A 21,384-nucleotide genomic window follows, 5' to 3' on the forward strand; every position below is an offset into this window, starting at 1 on the left:
CATGTATATATAGATGAGTTCTACATGGTTAGTATACATGTATGTAGAGATGAGTTCTACATTGTCACCATACGTGTATATAGAGATGAGTTCTACATTGTTACCATACATGTATATAGAGAAGAGTTCTAAATTGTCATCATACATGTATATAGAGATGAGTTCTACATTGTCACCATACATGTATGTAGAGATGAGTTCTACATTGTCATCATACATGTATGTAGAAATGAGTTCTACATTGTCACCATACATGTATGTAGAGATGAGTTCTACATTGTCATCATACATGTATGTAGAGATGAGTTCTACATTGTCATCATACATGTATGTAGAGATGAGGTCTACATTGTCACCAAACATGTACAAGGAAATAAATTGTACAAGGTCACCATATCTGTATATAGAGATGAATTGATTTGTACAAGGTCATCATACAAGTCTCTATATGTATATAGATAAGTGTTGTACCAATATCACCATATATGTATATAGGTTTTTCAGTTGAAGGATTTCACATAATTAAAACAAATACCATATCTCCAGGTCACAGGGTTGCAGAGAATGGCTTTTATCAAACTTCTTAATAGGCTTCTTTGTAAACAATTTATGAACTACTGCAGAAACTTTATATTTCATCCTGAAAATTAACTACACACTGTTTGCCAAACTTGGTTTTTTTTAATGCAAGGTTTCAAAATTTGTTCAAAATCCCTTAACACACATCCTATCAAGAAATTTAATTTAAAAAATCAAAACAATTTTGCTTACTCACCTTCATTTTCAATCCTTATTTTTTTTCTAGCTAATTTTACAAATAAATCCTGTTGAACAGCTTAGGAAACTTTCATCTTTACAAACCACATGTGCCCAAGTCTGTGTCGGGCTAGAGAGTGAATGCTGCCTCGGCTATTCACCAACCAGAGGCCACACCAACAAGGTTAACTTCCTCAGGTACTCGATTACCTGGCTGGTATGTCCGTATCACGACAGGAAATACTCGTAAACTGATAGCAGCAAAGAGTTTACAATGACAATTTTCTTGTCAATCTTCAAGTCAACCATGCAAAATAAATAATAGCTACCTACATGTCTATCCTTTTGTGATTTCATTAAACACAATGAATAGGGTAATGAACATAACCCACACCCAAACTGAAAGGTAGGACTACGCTATTGTGTGATCTATACTTCCATTCTTTGTGGTTTCACCTTTAGCACACACAATCCCGATAAAGAAATAACGTTTTTTTTTTCTCACTTCATAATGTTTGTTCAATGTTTGAACATGGAATGCCAGTCTGTTGCTATCCATACCCCCCAGTGTGTTGCTAAACTTACACATACAGAAGGGCTTACGTTACATTATATACCTTTATAAGATTATAGTAAGTATTTTATCCAAGGTTACTGATCTGATCCTGACCTTCTCTATATTCTCAAGTTTTCTAATTCTTTTGAGTTTTTTTAAAATAAATTGATCTTACTGAAGGAAAATATGATAACGTGTTAATCATGTATGTTACTTCATTGCGATATCTAATTCATATTCTTTTATATCATTCCTGTCTTGCTTTGAGTAACAGCTTTCGTTTCAACAATGTTCTATCAGAAAACTAGATATAATTTTAACAATGTTTCTCTCAGAAAACTAGATATCCTTTTGACAATGTTTCTCTCAGAAAACTAGATATTCTTTTGACAATGTTTCTCTCAGAAAACTAGATATTCTTTTGACAATGTTTCTCTCAGAAAACTAGATATACTTTTGACAATGTTTCTCTCAGAAAACTAGATATTCTTTTGACAATGTTTCTCTCAGAAAACTAGATATCCTTATGACGATATTTTACTTTGATATACTTTGAACAAATTTCACTCAGATAACTTTAAATCCTTTTTTTGGACAACAGTTTTCTCTCAAGATATCCTTTTAACAATACAAATCTCTTTGATAACCATCTCATGACATCATCACACCTAGAATACACCAAATCAGAATACAAAGAGATCCAGATAATACAGCAATTAAAAGATTGATACAGGAAACACAGAGTGGCATGGGATTGAGGGAGTCCATAGAAATTTAGAAAGAATATGGAAAGTGAGTTCATAGAGATTTGGATAGAATGAAAAAAATGACAGAGTTCATGTAGAAAATAGGAGAGGATGAGTACACAATAAAAAAAGATTGGTAAAGTACGCAGTTGATAGAGGTCACACAGAGATTAGGAAATTACATACAGAAAGTGAGAATTGAGAGAAGACACACACTGCAATAGACTGACAGAGTAACAGCGACTGAAATAATACAATTATATTTAAATTCTAACAAAATGCAGAATGTTTTTGTAGGTTGATGCAAAACTACTGGATTAAGCAACCATTTAAAACATACTGTAAATAAGATAAAGCTGACACTACCTTGTTATAAGACCACATGAAGCAATGTCGAGTGTTAATGGTGATTACAGCCAAGGATTACAGCCTGGAATCGCAATCAAAGTTCTCACAACACCATGTTTCAAACGGCTTCATCTGCCACATGAAACCTTACAAAATTGAGTTGGAAAACACTTTATGCTAAATAAAATCTGAATCAAGAATTACACTTGGAGGGTTGTATTGTAGTAAAATGCCTTCTTTGCATTTTAAGAGTTCAGTTTGAGACAACTTCATGTTTTATAAACTTGCCAGAGTTGAATTGTGGATAGCCATCATTGATTCTGTGTGTGACATATTATTCCAGTCCAACATAATATTTGGCCATGAATATCAATCATCTTGTACTATCTACCATAAAAGGCCGGGAAAATCAATCATATACAAGCAAACATTTATATACACAGTCCCAAAATAATTCATTGTGTCACAAGAAATTCAAAATATGACTATCAAACAAATATTTTAATACAAAAATTTGATGTATCTTCCTTCTTAATGACTTACGAGCGACGAAAAAGTTTCAGATTCCAAGAGAAAGGAAGTAGCCTTGGTCCAATTTAAATTTATAGTCATTCAGAATTCTGTGTGGCATTTATTTATTATTTATGTGGTTTTCGTCTGTGCCATGCTTAAAAAATTGTCAAGTATATCACATCACAGTAATTTGTTTTTCATTCTTTGACCAAACAATTTTGATAATTTGATAATTTTTTAGTTACCATAATGGTATGAATGATTATGATAGTATAACATACTGTCTTAATGCTGACCTGTTTACACTACCTATCTCTAGCTCCAACCTGCCTATAAGGACCACATGATAATAGCACCTGCCTATAAGTACCACCTGTCTATAACTGTCATCTGTGTAAAAATATCACCTGTTTATAACTGTCACCTGTGTATAAATACCACCTGTCTATAATTGTCATCTGTGTATAAATACCACCTGTCTATAACTGTCACCTGTGTATAAATACCACCTGTCTATAACCGTCACCTGTGTATAAATACCACCTGTCTATAAGTGTCACCTGTGTATAAATACCACCTGTCTATAACTGTCACCTGTGTATAAATACCACCTGTCTATAACTGTCACCTGTGTATAAATACCACCTGTTCATGACACTAATAGCTGTTTGTATCTACAATCTGTCTTTCTATATCACCTGTCTTTACCTTACATCTTCTGAATACTTTGTTATCTATTACATTTAATTACAGCCTACCTGTATATTAAGGCCTTTAATGTCTTCTTCTTCCAAATGGTTCAGAAACCTGCAGTTACATGTATTTCAGCTCATTTCACTCTCTGTTGTGGGATGTCTTCCTATGGACTTGTGCTGAATACAAATAGAAATAAATTTACTCTACCTTGAATTTTAATTACAATAACTTCAACCATACAAAATACATCAGCTTGTCAAGCCTAAGGAAAAAAAACATTAAATTTACAAAAATCAACAAATATTCTGTCTGACATAAACACACAACCAGAGTAAATAGTACAATTGTGTGTCAATCAGTGCTATGATACATACAGGTAGACTAGACATAGATGATGGATAGTGTCTGTATATGGTTGGCAAGCCAATCAGAAAGCACAATTCATAGGGACACATGTAAAATTGATTAGAATCGTTGGTGTATGAGGTCATAGGTCATGAATATTAAACCTAAGTTTTTTTTCCTGTTTCTATGGAGAACTCTGATTTGTAATATATGATGTGATGTTAATGAAACTGTACCTAATTTACATGTGTAAAATCATAAGCTTCCCATACTGTGTATCACATCTGAGTAATATTACCTAAAATCACAATAACATGTATTTAAGATACAACAAAAAATCATTTTGTAAACTAGGATATAAAAATTACATACAGGATGGTCAGAATACAATTAGAGAGAAACTGAAGATTAGCCAAATAAATACCTCCAAGTGTAGATTACCTTCACTGAACTGTTGGATACTATCCAAAGAAAATTAATCTGGAAACACTGACCCCTGAAATGTCAGGAATTTTATCAACGGAATGTCACCTCTTCCTATTTCACTGTATTATTGAGAGTTGTGTCATACACACAGTAAAGAAGGCAAGCTGAGATAAAGTTTTAACTTTTTATGATTGATGTTAAGTTCAGGAGAATTGGACCTATAGAAGTTTCCTCCTTTTAATTTCTGAATTCCCAATTTCTTAAAGAAAGTTGTCATGACCAAAATCCTTTTCTGATAGAATATTTAGTAGGTATAAAAACATACCAAATATTAACTTCCTCTGTAATTAAATTTCTAAGTTATTGATGAGAATCAATCTTGAAGTAAAGGATGCATACATACCAATTGTTGTCTCCCTTTGCGATTACTGTTGACAATACTTTTTATGATTTTTGTTTAAAATGAAGCCCATACTAATGATTATCTCCCTTTTCAATGTGAATTACATATAAATCAGTCACAATGTCCATGTGTTGGACCCTTGTAAAATAAAAGATGCTTAAATCAATTATTTTGCCTTTGTCATCTTATTCAGAACAGCTATCCTAATGCTTATCTCCCTTTGTGATTACCATTAGTTTATCAACTGCTAATGCACCTTCTCTACTTACCGTATTCACAACTAATAAACACAACAATTACAATTTTGAAAAAATATACAAATGAAAATGATTGTGGCTGCAACAACAGAATAGAAAGTGACATTTTATTTTGAAAGTCAAAAGTACTTTTTTCAGAGTTTGTGAGAGTCTATTGTAGAGGTTTATATGGTACAGTTTGTTAAAAATCTATAAAGTAAGCCTCTTTGAAACCCAGACTAAAAAGTGGGTTCTGTATGGTGGTCGAGCCACCAGACAAGGAAATAATGCATGCTCTCCTGTCAACTTTTGAATTTTGATAACACATTGCCTCCTTCATCTCCAGCCCACCCCACGTCCTTTTCTGTCTGACATTTTACAATCGATACTGTACCAGGTAAATTTTAAGTCTCAGATGAACAGACTCAGTCATTAGATTATAAAAGCGTTTTTGCTATTCCTCTTCTTTAATGTCAATGGAGGTCGATATATTTGCTAAAAATAATGTTACTTTAAAGGTGGTTTGCAAAAAGTAGTCAAAGAAGTCAGAAAAATATATCACATTTTCAAAAGCAGACATATATAATTCTGCCGTGTTCTAAAGAAAGGTTATTTCAGAATATTTCAATGAAAAAATATTTCTGTGTTGGTACCTAATGGTTTCTTTGACAGTCAATTCTAATTATTTTCATGTAGACATAAGCCAATCCCTCGAAAAAAGAATTTTTATCTTGCGATGAACTCAAGTGTTGGATTTTTGTTATATTTGCTTTAATAAGGTGTGCCATGTTAATATGATTATTGAAGGATAAAAAACACAAAAGGTTGGTGTGTCATATAATTGAAGGTTGTCTTCACCATCAAACTGTAAACCAACAAAGCACTGACCTTTGAACTTTTGACAGGATAGGAAAACCAGCTCGGAATTATCGCATAGGGGTAATTTAAAATGTTATTTTTTCAACCACATTTAATTATAGATATCATGATGTTGATATGAATATCAGATTTAAGCATAAATTAGTTTACCTGAGTTTAATAATTTCAAAGTAAAATAGTTTTAAAATCTAATAAATTTGTTTTCCTGTTCAGACCACTAGTTACAATGCCTAAAAAATCCCATGTTATATTGCATAGTTCATGTACCGGACTACCTCTCCAAACAATTGTTACCTGTGACATAATGAAATTTATTTCTAATGGATGGATGTTGATTTCAGGTGAAAACTCTTTGTCTACCTGTACCACCATCATGCAGTCACAACAATGAGGAGTGAAGATGTCTCAGACAGCCACAGATGTTGGTGGCTATTTTTTCACAAAGGGATGAGGCTTTGATATGTGATTGTCTCTCCTTATTTGACAGTACCAGACATATTAATCCTATTTCCCCATTTTGACATAAAAATAGACTTTTGAATCTCGTCAGAAGATGCGGAATCAATTACATGTGTAATTCCTAATGACAAGTTGTAACCATCAGGTATTTGTCATCAGCTACTAAATAACCATCTGTAGGAACAATCCTATAATGTGGCAGATTTCATGTGAATATAATGGTACAATGAGATAGTACAATATCCATGTTTTTCAAATGTGACATTTTCTACACCAAAGCAGTTAGAAATATTCGCAGCTGAATATGTGTTCATTTTGAAACCGAAAGCTTAATTACATATCTAAAGTAGTTACAACCAATTTTTTGATAAATGGAATATGTTCTTCATGGTGAAAATGGTTTTTGATCAATAAAACAATGTCAAATATCTAAAATTTCTGAAATATTAAGAATCTATATTTTTTCACTAGCCCCTTTACTTACTCTCCCGAGGTAACTTCTCATCCTGTATCTTCTGAGTAATTTAATCAATCTATTTATTACAGATAGTTGTACATAATGACTAAGTATTGGCTATATACACTTAATGTGACAGGCTGTGCCATGAACCACTACGACACTATCCAGTTAAAAGTATGGAATACCAGGATGCTGTGTAGGTACCATGAACTGATAAACCCTACATATCCTCACACTTAAGACAGGAAAACAACACACTTATTTATAGCAAAATTACGGAAAAACTATTTAGTAATTTAAAAATGAAAATAAAATTTTCAAAACATGTTTTTATATTATTTCCTAAAAAGTAGGTGAAATATGATTATGAATGAACTTATGTTAAGTGTGGGAACAAACAGGAATACAATGTTTATCAATTAAGATAGAAATGAAAATTGTGCATGTATTTTAATAGATGGAAATGAGTATGATGGGCAGAAAACATACGTAGGTATAATAACCAACTCACAAAATAAATTTGATATAAATTTCTAAACAAGAAGCAAGTAAAAGAAGGATATACATTTGATCACATATTGGGTATGTGCTTTAAAAGTGGTCAATGCTTACTTAACAAAATAACTAGAAAAAGCCTGAAGTTAAATGGTCAGAGTATATGGTTCTATTTATCAAATAACTTATATTCTTTATTAAGAGAAAAGAGGCGCGTTCAAGCTGATTTGGACATACAGGTTTTATAATTCTGATGCTGTACTTATGGAACACCAGACTAAGATATTTTGGTACTCCGGTTCTGTATTAGCATACAATATCATCCTTAAACCTTCATAAAATGAACAGTAACATTAATATTCTATGTCTAGTCTCACTAAAATGGACCCAATATTTCTGACATCTTGAAGAAAATTTCATTCAGTAGGTTTAAAAGCTTGCATTTGAACACAACAAAGATGAGATGTACTTACGGAGTTGTCCATAATGACAAATCGATTAAGGTTTGAATCAGTTTGAGATAAAAGAATATTGAGTTTAATTCATCAACTGACAAAGACAATATTCATATACACCAGCAGTGTTTCCAATTTGATTATTTATATATATATTAATATAGTTAAATGCAAGCAAAACCTTTGAACACTACAAATAAGTTGGAAATTGTAGAAATAGATGTTTAAAGTTTACGAGACTTTCAAATTCAATTAATAGGAGCAATAGGATCTACTGGGACTTGGAATAAATTTCCAACCCACAATCCATACATGTGTATTTTAAATTGTCCCTATAATACATATATATATTGATCTCAGGTGGCCAAGTCCCTGTGCTTTAATTTACAATTAAGAACCCACACATATCTTAGTATAATGTATAGAGCTATCACACATTTTTATAGAGTATATTTATATTACTTACCTCTATGATAGAATCCTTGTATACTGACTCAAAAGTTTCAAAAATCTCAAAATATTCACCTCAATAGTTTGTTCCCCATTAACCACTGAAAGTTTGTAAGATAATCCATGTAGACTCCTGATACATGTACAGTCTGACCACCAAAGAGCTATTGACAGAGAGGTTTCTGTATAGCCCTATAAACCTGGTGTAACACTACCTCACAGATACCCAAAATATTAGATCACGATGAAATGTACAACATGCCCATTGTCTTTAATTGTGATGATAAGCGGGGAATCCATTTCAGAAAGAAGATAGTACATAGGATGGGAAACTCCCAAAGCCAGTGATAACTGGAGGGCGGTGAGACACTGGGACTGTATATACTGGACAGGATGTAACTTGGATGTCGGTAGAGAGTTTGTGTGACTATACAGTGGACAGCAAGCTAATGGACAGGGTTTGTCTGGACCTGCATCCCACACAGAAATCAAATCTCCATCAGCGTTAACTTACAAACACGTTACAATATCTTAGCAATAACTTTACACCAGACATTGGTCATTCCGTGCAGATAAAAATCTTTTAGTTTGAGTAATAGTAAATGTCACAAAAAAAACATATGACAAAATGAATTCTGTTAAACAGTAACCTTAATCTTGAAGAAATTTTATACATTTGAAAACTAGACTCCATCTGCTATTTAATCTGTTATATGGCAGTATAATATTGATAAGAAAAACTACAGTTAGAACAAACGTGCTGTACAGAAGAAAAAGTACCCAGATTTAACTTTGAAAACAAATCTAGTTCTAATTTAAACATGTTTAATATTAATTAATATGGCTTTTCAGCCAATGTTGAAATAACATCATGATGCTTAGATTTCTCAAAATATATTTTCTTTGGTACAAATAAGATCAAATAAACAATTTCAAGAAACAGCAACTCCTCCACTTAACCTGACAAAAAATATGCTTCTTCAGTTTATTTTATATACTGAAACACCTTTGAAACATACAGATCATATTTTTATACTCCTCCCCTTACACTTTTGAAATTATTACAGAGTTTCACCTATGCAAAGTATGTAGTATGATGATCTAGTTCAGGATCTCTTTCTTAATTTAGATAAAAAATGTCCACACCAGACATTAGGATAAGCTTGCTTTTGTGGGAAATATTTAAACCAAAGGTTATCATCAAACTATACAATATTCTTACTATTGACATGGTATGGAAACAAGACTAAAATTCTTTCCCTGTTATATAACATGTACCGGTGTAGCATGGTATTGTGATGCATTAAGGTGGAATGAACCAAACCCCCCCCCCCAATACAACAGTTGTACCAAAAAGTATTCCATCAGGTCACTGATATTTCATATCTCTGGTCCATTATATCTGTGATCATTTATATCTCTGGTCCATCATATCTGTGATCATTTATGTCCCTAGTCTATCATGTCACTGATATTTCATATCATTGGTACAACAGTTGTACCTGACAGTAACCATCATACTCTGGTCTCTGTACAACAGTTGTACCTGACAGTAACCACCATACCTTGGTCTCTGTACAACAGTTGTACCTGACAGTAACCATCATACCCTGGTCTCTGTACAACAGTTGTACCTGACAGTAACCACCATACCTTGGTCTCTGTACAACAGTTGTACCTGACAGTAACCATCATACCCTGGTCTCTGTACAACAGTTGTACCTGACACATCATACCTTGGTCTCTGTACAACAGTTGTACCTGATACATCATACCCTGGTCTCTGTACAACAGTTGTACCTGACACATCATACCCTGGTCTCTGTACAGCAGTTGTACCTGATACATCATACCCTGGTCTCTGTACAACAGTTGTACCTGATACATCATACCCTGGTCTCTGTACAACAGTTGTACCTGATACATCATACCCTGGTCTCTGTACAACAGTTGTACCTGATACATCATACCCTGGTCTCTGTACAACAGTTGTACCTGACACATCATACCCTGGTCTCTGTACAACAGTTGTACCTGATACATCATACCCTGGTCTCTGTACAACAGTTGTACCTGACAGTAACCATCATACCCTGGTCTCTGTACAACAGTTGTACCTGACAGTAACCATCATACCCTGGTCTCTGTACAACAGTTGTACCTGACACATCATACCCTGGTCTCTGTACAACAGTTGTACCTGATGCATCATACACTGGTCTCTGTACAACAGTTGTACCTGACAGTAACCATCATACCCTGGTCTCTGTACAATAGTTGTACCTGACAGTAACCATCATACTCTGGTCTCTGTACAACAGTTGTACCTGATACATCATACCCTGGTCTCTGTAGAATAGTTGTACCTGACAGTAATCATCATACCCTGGTCTCTGTACAACAGTTGTACCTGACAGTAACCATCATACCCTGGTCTCTGTACAACAGTTGTACCTGACAGTAACCATCATACCCTGGTCTCTGTACAACAGTTGTACCTGACAGTAACCATCATACCCTGGTCTCTGTACAACAGTTGTACCTGACACATCATACCCTGGTTTCTGTACAACAGTTGTACCTGATACATCATACCCTGGTCTCTGTACAACAGTTGTACCTGACAGTAACCATCATACCCTGGTCTCTGTACAACAGTTGTACCTGACAGTAACCATCATACCCTGGTCTCTGTACAACAGTTGTACCTGACACATCATACCCTGGTCTCTGTACAACAGTTGTACCTGATACATCATACCCTGGTCTCTGTACAACAGTTGTACCTGACAGTAACCATCATACCCTGGTCTCTGTACAACAGTTGTACCTGACACATCATACCCTGGTCTCTGTACAACAGTTGTACCTGACACATCATACCTTGGTCTCTGTACAACAGTTGTACCTGACAGTAACCATCATACCCTGGTCTCTGTACAACAGTTGTACCTGACACATCATACCCTGGTCTCTGTACAACAGTTGTACCTGACACATCATACCTTGGTCTCTGTACAACAGTTGTACCTGACAGTAACCATCATACTCTGGTCTCTGTACAACAGTTGTACCTGACAATATCCATCAATTTTCCCGTCCCTATACAACAGTTGTACCTGACACATCATACCCTGGTCTCTGTACAACAGTTGTACCTGACACATCATACCTTGGTCTCTGTACAACAGTTGTACCTGACAGTAACCATCATACCCTGGTCTCTGTACAACAGTTGTACCTGACAGTAACCATCATACCCTGGTCTCTGTACAACAGTTGTACCTGATACATCATACCCTGGTCTCTGTACAACAGTTGTACCTGACAGTAACCATCATACTCTGGTCTCTGTACAACAGTTGTACCTGACAATATCCATCAATTTTCCAGTCCCTATACAACAGTTGGTTTACACAATACTATGAATTCTTCAGGAAGCTATTGACAGGGAGCATATGACGGATGCAACACACCACTACAATGAAAGCTATACAAATTACCTTATTCTTGGAGTAAGCTATGTTTAATTTTTCCAAATTACCATAACCATAAATTACAAAATAGACAGATTCCATTATAGTAAAATCATTAATGATAAATCAATTCCCATTGCTCATAAAGCCATGAGTTGGGTGAGATTGAGTCCTCCCCATTAGCCTGTCGTGGCGAGGTCGGCACTGATTCAGGACTTTGTTACCCTATTACTCATAATATTTTCTTTCCTGAGTTATTCTTTAGAAGCTAAATCCTACATACTTTTAGAAAGGAGTGAAAAATTTATGACAAATTGGAACATAAAGAAAGGAAATTGGCTGTTTTATGATTTTTGTAATACAAAGACGGTGAATAATGGAGAATATGTGACCAGAATGGATAGAAAGCCTAACTATTGATTTCTTACCTTCATTGAGAGACAGCCATAATAAAGCATTGTCACATTGTCAAATCTGCTCAGATTCTGTAACTGTGTAAACAGACAGAGCATTGTCAGCTGAGCAGCTCCAGATCATTAGTAGCCTCTGTTTATTGACCACTTCAAGAGTCTGCCATAATAATGATATTTAAACATCTTAATTAACCTGGGGATCAATTATACTATTTTTTCTGGCAATTAACTCGAAAGTGTCGCACAACAAGACAATAGATTTTCATGACATTTGGATCAGATTAAAATAATACCCAAATGAGATGTTGTAGGCATCATTTGAGCAAATACGATTCAGATAATGCAAAAGTAAATACTATCTCATCTTGCATTCTTAAGGACTGCATGAGCACACCTGAGCAGCACAACTGAGTTATCTATTTCCCTATTGACTGGTGAAGGTGAGGTGCTTTTCTGTTTCACCTGCACAATATCACATGTTTAGCATGGTAAATAATCTGGAGATGAAATTTTAAAATTTAATCAAAGAAATCCATACACACAAGCATCCAAAGGTCAGTCTTACAGTATTTTTGCTAGTATCAAAAATATCAAGCTGAGAGGCATTCTCCTGAATATTGATGAGTATATGGCATGTAGGCATGCCAACATATCAATTCCTAAGTTTTCAATTAAATATTGGATTTTTAAGATAACTATATCACCTTTTATTTCCAATACTGTACTACTTTCTCCCTTGCAAACTCTGTCAAAACCTAAAGACAACCACAAACCACTTTCTTTCATTCCAAACAATCAACAGCACAAATTCTAATAGAAAGGAGTGAAAATAAAAAAGGATATCATTTCTGCTACAGGTGTTAAACTAGCTCCCATTTTTTCGCCTTTTATACCCAAGACCTGTTCTAATTGACTAGTTATCAGTTTAACTGCTGAAGTTGTTATACCTGAGAGCCACTCTAACTGATAACTTATTATCAGCTTAACTGCTGAAGTTGTTGTACCTGAGAACTGCTCTGATAACTTATTATCATCTTAACTGCTGAAATTGTTGTACCTGAGAACTGCTCTGATAACTTATTATCATCTTAACTGCTGAAGTTGTTGTACCTGAGAACTGCTCTGATAACTTATTATCATCTTAACTGCTGAAGTTGTTGTACCTGAGAACTGCTCTGATAACTTATTATCATCTTAACTGCTGAAGTCCTTGTACCTGAGAACTGCTCTAACTGATAACTTATTATCAGCTTAACTGCTGAAGTCCTTGTACCTGAGAACTGCTCTGATAACTTGTTATCAGCTTAACTGCTGAAGTTGTTGTACCTGAGAGTCACTCTAACTGATAACTTATTATCATCTTAACTGCTGAAGTTGTTGTACCTGAGAGCCACTCTAACTGATAACTTGTTATCAGCTTAACTGCTGAAGTTGTTGTACCTGAGAGTCACTCTAACTGATAACTTATTATTTGCTGAACTATGGAAGTTTTTATACCAGCGTTTTTGTTATTAGTTGTTATTTTTGATGGGTTCTATTTTTTATCATTTTCAACATCTGAATAAAACAATGAATGGTAGATATCTTTTAAAATATAACTGATAGAGGAAACCAAATTCTGTTCCATTATCACTGTGAAAAATAGATCTTCTTTGCTTCAGGCCACAAAAAGTTACAGAAATATGTAAAGGACAATGCCTGAAAAAAGTACATTTTTGTTGTTTTTGCCAACCTACAGCACTGTTTTCAGAATTTACTGACATACAACCTGTAATGGAACTAGTTTATTATTATGTTATTTGTGGATGAAGCAGGTAAAAAAAGCGATTGTAAAGCCTGGTATTAATCTTGCTGACACACTCTGATATTAACCTATGAATGTTGATGGAAATATGGTGTAGATGCGGAGGAAGGCACTATCTGATCAATTTTCACAAACTTTTCTTATGTAAGATAATATAGAAAAAAATATTGATTTTATTATTAGTTGTAAATTACAGAGTCTGTCGCCATTCACAAAGTCAGGCAAAGTTGCCTCTCACTCTAACAAGAACACGACAAGAACTGCTCCATATCTTATATTTAAGAGCATTGCTAAGTGCCTGTGGCACTTTACATTTGTGCTCTTATTAATTAAAACTCATTAGTTTAAAAATGAAGACACGAAGGTGAGCAAAAAAGATTTAAACAATAAACTGGAGACTCCTCTTGTTCCTTATCAGGTTATTATTCTAGTAAGAACACCTATTTTACTCGCCGAGACCTACATCCCTTTTAAAGGTATTCAGCTTTCATTTCGATACTTTGCACTTTGCTATTCACTGATATCAATGTTACTAAGAAATTACTAAGGTAAAAAGATTCATTCCTTTTTGTCTCGCAAGACAACATATGTAGGGTATGTTATATGTACACTTAAATAAAACTTTTCCATTAGTATAGTGGTGAAAGAGAAATGTTTTATAACCAAGTGTGCTCTTGTATGTAACACAAGTAATCACAATTCTGTTTTAGTATGCAGGTTGATATCATTGGTGTCAAATTATTTTCAATATTTGTCTCTGTAAGGCATCATTTTGATCACTACATGTATCAGTCATTTGATTTTGTTGATGCCAATAACGGCAATTCAGTAAAGATTACAATTCAACTCTTGGATAGGAAAATAAAAATCCAGTAAAACAGTGACATTTACAAAACAAAATCAATAAAACATCAGTAAATATATGCGTTACTCTCCAAGAATTTTAATTGGTATCCTCACCATGTGCTCTCATCTCAACTTTACAATGTTGCCATGTGACTTTACGATTCTGTGGGGTGTGATGAATGTTGGATAGAAGAAGACTTGGGTATGATACTGAGTAATAATCGTTACACTACTATTGTCTTGACCTACGATTCTATATGTCACCAGAATCAATAAGGACCAACCTATCCCTAAGATGAATGGTTAGTGAGGCAATTAACGTAGCAACCATCACGGTGACCTTCAACCGTGTATCCCTGGGGAGTAGAGGTCCAAAACGCCCCTTTCTGTAGGTATTATTGGTACATTCTTCACTGTCAAACTAACAGTAGCTCTCTGTAGATTTTTGCATTCATGAACACCTTACTGTGCTATGACGATACATTATTCCCCTCGCACAGACAGATTAGAAAATTCTTTTATTAAAAGATAACCTTGAAATTCGAGGCAGCCCTTAAGACTGTTAAAGAAAAATCAAACTAACATCAATAAAACAGCTTCCACATGGGTTCTATTAATACTGCAGTTCACAAAGAACATTTTCTATAAATTTCAATGTTTGCCAACTGTACAAATGATAGAGAATCCACCATTGAATCCAATAATAGGACGGTCTATATAGACTACTGATATATTGGGCTAATTTGCAATTGCACCAGGTACTATAGCACCATATTGTATATAGCATGTGATGTCCACATTAGAGTGATGATGAAATTTACTATATAAAGGTTGAACTGTTTTCTCTTTCATGAAGGACACTGCTACAGACTGTAATTCACATACTCCAGCTATATGTACACAATACTTCAACAACATTTCTCCATCAAATGAAACAGATGTCATGAGAGAGATTATATATTTATTGACCTTGTTGTAGGGTGACATGACTATTTGTCTCCCCTGTGGCTTATCTGCTTCAGAAGTGCAAATAACATGCAAACAGAAAATATCACCCGACCTACTCATCACTGCTTTGACCCTAGTTTAGACCCTACAAACTCTGAGGTACAAGATGACTTGACAGTTTTCCCATAAATGGTCTTGAAATGGGAAATTTGATATAGGAAATCCAAATGTAAGAGTATAATATTACAGTTTGAAGTCATGTGATCAATGTCATCCAATCATTTTAGTGTTTATGAATAATCCAATCATATACAGTGTTATGTATGGTTGAGAAATGGTTGATAGAATATGTTAAGTGGATCTATGTGGAATGCAATACTTAACTGTATTTACAATTTAAACATTACTAAATGACATATTCATCTTCTATGTGTTTTTGTTCAATGGAATGACTTGTTTGAGATATGTTTGCCACGTGTTAAATAAAATTTTCATCCCTCATAAACTCATCCAGATCAATATAGAACATTAGTCATCACCCCATTTTAATTCAAATGGTAGGATCTCCTTTTATAGTAGCTGGTGGTTACCTCACTGAACAACATGCAAGAGGCCCATGTGCTAACCAGAATAATTGAGGTAAAGACGCAACAGCAAAGAACAATTCTCAACCTCATATTCCTTAGAAATACAAACCACCATGAAAAACAACCTCCTATCTTCAACTGAAGGAGTACTTGATATTACTGCTCAACTAACTGAGCTATAGCAGAAACAAGTCAGAGCTTTTCTATGTTTATCACTATCAACAGGAAATAAATGCTATGTGTAATCTATTCTTTTTGTTAGATTTATTGCCCCAACATCAGCCAGGATTATTCTGAAGTGGGGTCTCCTTGTACTATGGGCCATGTTAGCACATGTGGTTAAAGCATTAGATATTTCACCATTTGAAAGTTTTTTGGACAAATTCTTTTATCATTTAAAAATCCTGCTACTATCGAAAGTGCACACATTGTAAACATTTATTCTCTTTCTACCAGCTTAATCAGAAAGTTCATTACAGTAAAAATGTTGATAGATGACGGCTTTAGATTGGGTGAGTTGAAAACCTACCAAGTTGCTAATTCCAGTTATCATGTAATGGTACTTTAAGTACCATCGACCAAAAGTATAATGATCCACTAAGTCTGCTCACTGCAGACAGATACAGTCCATCAATGTTATACAAACTATTGTTTTATCAAAATAAACTGATATTTAAGCAAGTAATCTCATTAGACCCAAAGTGTAAACAGATGGACAGCTTTATTTCAGTAAAAGCATTTTTTTAACAGAACAAGATGCATCTATGAAACACTTTGCCCCATCACAAAAAATTCTGAAATAGGACACAAAAACTGTACCATGTAAGGAATGTGCTAATTGCATGCTCACTTTGTGAAACACAGGCAATGCAACAAAAATGATAACTCTCAAAAAATAATAAATAAAAGTGCCATCAGCCTTTACAAATAACATCTCAAACTACCATCAACGTGCTTCTACAAAATATCTATTAAAATCCCACTCAACAAAAACAATACTTTTCAAAATCATAAAATGAGATTATCTAGTAATAACTACAAAAATATCCATCTATACAATGTAAACATTTCCTCTAGTTCAACACACTCTGACAATTTTGCCTAAGGCCTAAGCGACATGGAGATTTTGCTGAAATGTCTGTTCAGATTAGATCTCCAATATGTCTACCACAGGAAAATGTCTGACCATACCACAGCACTATATGATGTGGAGCCTTTCCCAGATTACTTTGTTCTCCTTGTCACACTCAAGGTGCATGTGCACGGGCCATTAAACTGTACACAAATCGGCACCATCACTTTCAGTAACCACGGCGATAGAGCAGCATTAATTGAATCACCTGCGCCCCGGTGTCTAGGGAGATTTCTGTTGCTTTAGCACCAGCTACCTTATCCCAGAGACATCATTTGGACAGAAAATCTAGCCACTATATCAATGATAGATCACATGTTTCACATGCATACTTCAAACAATATACTTTTTCCAATAAGCAGTACCTTTGGAATCACAAAGCAGTATAGATATTTAATGACAGGCAGGATGATGCTTTTAAATGCTCTACCAAGCACTTTGGCCATAAGTTGTTTCTACAGTATGAAAAGGTGCGTAGAGTAAGTTAACAGACAGAGATGCTTTAGGACTGAGCATGGTCTGAATCAATAGATGAGGTGTCCTTAACACCTATAGGTCATCATTGAAGGAGCCAATAATGACACCTTTCTTAAATAACAGCTATAAAAAAGTAAGTAACTACAAAGCAAATTGCATCCATGACTGGACTTTTTACCTTCACCTTTCATCTTTATGAGAATAACATCTACCACAGAAAAGGTGTTTGAGAATAAATACAAAAATGTACAAATTAACCTGACTTATAGTTTTAACAACCTGTAGAGTGTAATTTAAATACAAATACTCTAGCTAGCAACTAATAAAGCTGGAAATTTATTGAGATTTACTAAGTTCAAGGGCCATAACTCTGGAAAATATTAGACAGACCAGATATGAATAAAAACTTGATATGCATTTTACCATGGTACAAGTTCATGTCAAATTCAAGTTCAATATGCCCATACAACTCTGAGAAAATAACTGAACAAAGATAACTTTGATTTTGTTAACATAAAGTGTAATACAATAGATCTAGGGAAAAATACTTTGATTGGAACAAAATTTAAAAAAAAAAAAAAGCATTAGGGATCCAACTGACCAATTCTAAACCAGTATAAAGTATGAAACAAAATATTTGTTCAAAAAGTAATTTCAAAGATCAACTTAACATTAAAAGAGAGAAAAAATGAATCAGATCATTTTGAATCAGAATTACATGTATATTTCCATGATGTTTATACAAGGACTTGCTTTCAATCAAAGGTATCTGTAACAGTAATTTCTGATGCATGAGTACACATACATGTACAAGCCTAACAAGAACACTTTTTTCTGCAAAGAACATAAATATTTAACAGGTAAATCCATAGCAGCAAATCAATATTTGACTTAATTAATGAATATGTCCACACAAAACTGCCAAGGTGTGTCACAAGTCCTTGAAATTAAAGATTGATGTCGTAACTACCAGTCATGCAGAAACATCACCAGGTACAAAGCAAAAGATCAATGGAACATGATATTTATTTCTAAAAGCAATGGTGGATTAGAAGTTTTGTAGTGAAGATTAGTAGCCTATCAGCTATTGAATCAAACCTTTGTTAGCATATTCAAGTTTTCCTCTACAATTCTTCAAAGATAATTAAACAGTACAGCAGAATGGGATCTTTACCAACATAAAACTGTATGACAAAAATATTCCCATTTCAGTCAATATCTAACATTCATTCTTTTTGGGAGGGAGAGGGATGGGGGCAAATTTAAGGCTTCCTGATATCAGACCTATGTTAGAGTAATCTCCCTTGTGATTTGAAAATCCATGATTGTCAACTGTTAATACATTTAGATGTATTACTTGACAAACTGTAAATTTCCACTAAATTGGCATAGAGTCTTATAATCCCATGCCTGTATCATATCACAGTAAAATGCTTTAAAATGCTAATTTCCTGTCCTGCAATAAGCACAGTATAATGCTGAGTCAAAGATATTTTTTTTTTGTCCCCTAGGCTAAAATAATGCAGGAAAACTATGCCTGTTCATGGCTTCTCTGCAACACCTTGTTTTAAGCATTAAGTTGTTAATTAATTTGTTACCCTGTTGATTGATCTGTATTCTTGTGTAATCTGTAATAGCTATCTTCTATCAATTAAACTGCAGTGTTAATTGTGATTATTTAATCAGATATAATTGACATCCTACAAATTACTGTCATTCCCTCATCAGCCACATCCAGTTCTCTGAATTAGGTGTTATCATAATGGTCCTCTTTAGCAGTATTATCACAGATTCTGTCTGGTTGTTACTAAGTTTACCATGGTTAAGGATCCGCAGCCACTTACAAAATGTCATTATTGTTGATAAAAATCAGTATTACAAAATCTGATGAAGAGTTCAAGTGGATTCATAACTCATTTTTATCATGATCAATACACCTAAATTTACAGAACTATATAAGCAAGAGGTCAAATGGTCCTGCATCGCTCACCTGGCATGCAATGCTAAATTCACAAATACATTTACAAACCACATCACTGACATTCAAAGTGGATATAATTACAATTAATTTCAACCAATTTCAAAATCTGTAAACTTCTAACAAACAAGGTCATAAAAATTATTCCTTTACAACTGACACATACTTTCTTGAAAGAAAAGCTTTGATGTTGATTATGGCCAAGGACATTTCTATTCACAAACTATGGCTTCATCTAAGGTACCTACCAGGAAAATATCATGATTCTAGGTCCACTGGTTAATAAAGAAAATAGGTTAGAGTGTTTTAACAAATTAAGACTGAGAGAGAGGGGGGAGAATAGACAAGGGTGTGAGATGAACAAATACTACTAGATACAGGATCTAGACGTGTCTGAAGAATACAGTTCAAGCTGAAGCAGGAAACTGTATATCACTCATAATTCCCTTGACTATCAACACACATGGCCATCAATCATGTTTATACTGAATCGTTAAAAAATTGACAATTTACCAAAATTTAAGTGCACAAAATAAGGAACATACAAGATTTACATTTTAATTCTAAAACATAGAAATATAACTTGTAAACATAAGAATTTTGGTTTTCTTTGTTGATGTGTGTCATCACATTCTGTTAAAAAGTCATATGTTTTTTCTATTAGAATGTCCATTTCACACTATAGAGATGCCATCACACCTATTACACAACATCTGAGACATTCTGAGGAGGCGTTAGACAAATTATCACAAACCTATAGAATAATCCCTGATTCACTCAGCTCCAGTCTAATTCACTCTAGTCAAGTGTATAATCTCCTGATTTGTCCACACACACAAATCTCATTCTATAATCACAGACAAGCAAGGAGCAGCGCTAATGTCTTCTCCAGCTCAGGGTGACTTTTATAGGGGAAATAACCATTGAACTTTCTGACTCTGAACATATCAAATGGCACTGTTAATTAGAACTGAAGAAAAAATCCTGTTTTCATTAGTTATTGATTAAATTTTGGTCGAGAAAGTAATTGTAATCTACTGCTGTGACATGGACAGGCACAGAAAAGAAATGTTGTTGCAAGAGATGATTTTCACTGGCTAGAGCTCAGGAAGCGCCCTTCGACAAAGCCTCCTATGGCGAATGGATATAAAAAGATAATTTGTCCATTATACAGAGGAAATGGAGAAAAGGGTTTACATACCTGATTGGGAGGTGTTCTGTGGCCACGGCTAAGCATCAGTGAAGCCTCTGCTCAAGTCGACTGCTTATCATCTTCCACGTCACAGCTGCTGAAACCAAAGGTAGCTACCATCTCTAGAAATCAATAACATCAGGTCTAATTAATGAAAGGATGACCAGTAATACAGTGTTTAGTTAAGTGTCCACCATGGTCAACTAGTTTCCTTCCTCAGGTTGACCACAGAAGAAAATAAAAACCCTTAACAGCTTCAAAGTAAAGTCATCAAACAATGAAAAAATAGTCTGTCTGGGAAGTAAGGA

This window comes from Ylistrum balloti, unplaced genomic scaffold (assembly GCF_031769215.1).
Source record: "Ylistrum balloti isolate Yb309-2 unplaced genomic scaffold, AGI_CSIRO_Ybal_v1 Utg370120, whole genome shotgun sequence".
Lineage (NCBI taxonomy): Eukaryota > Metazoa > Mollusca > Bivalvia > Pectinida > Pectinidae > Ylistrum > Ylistrum balloti.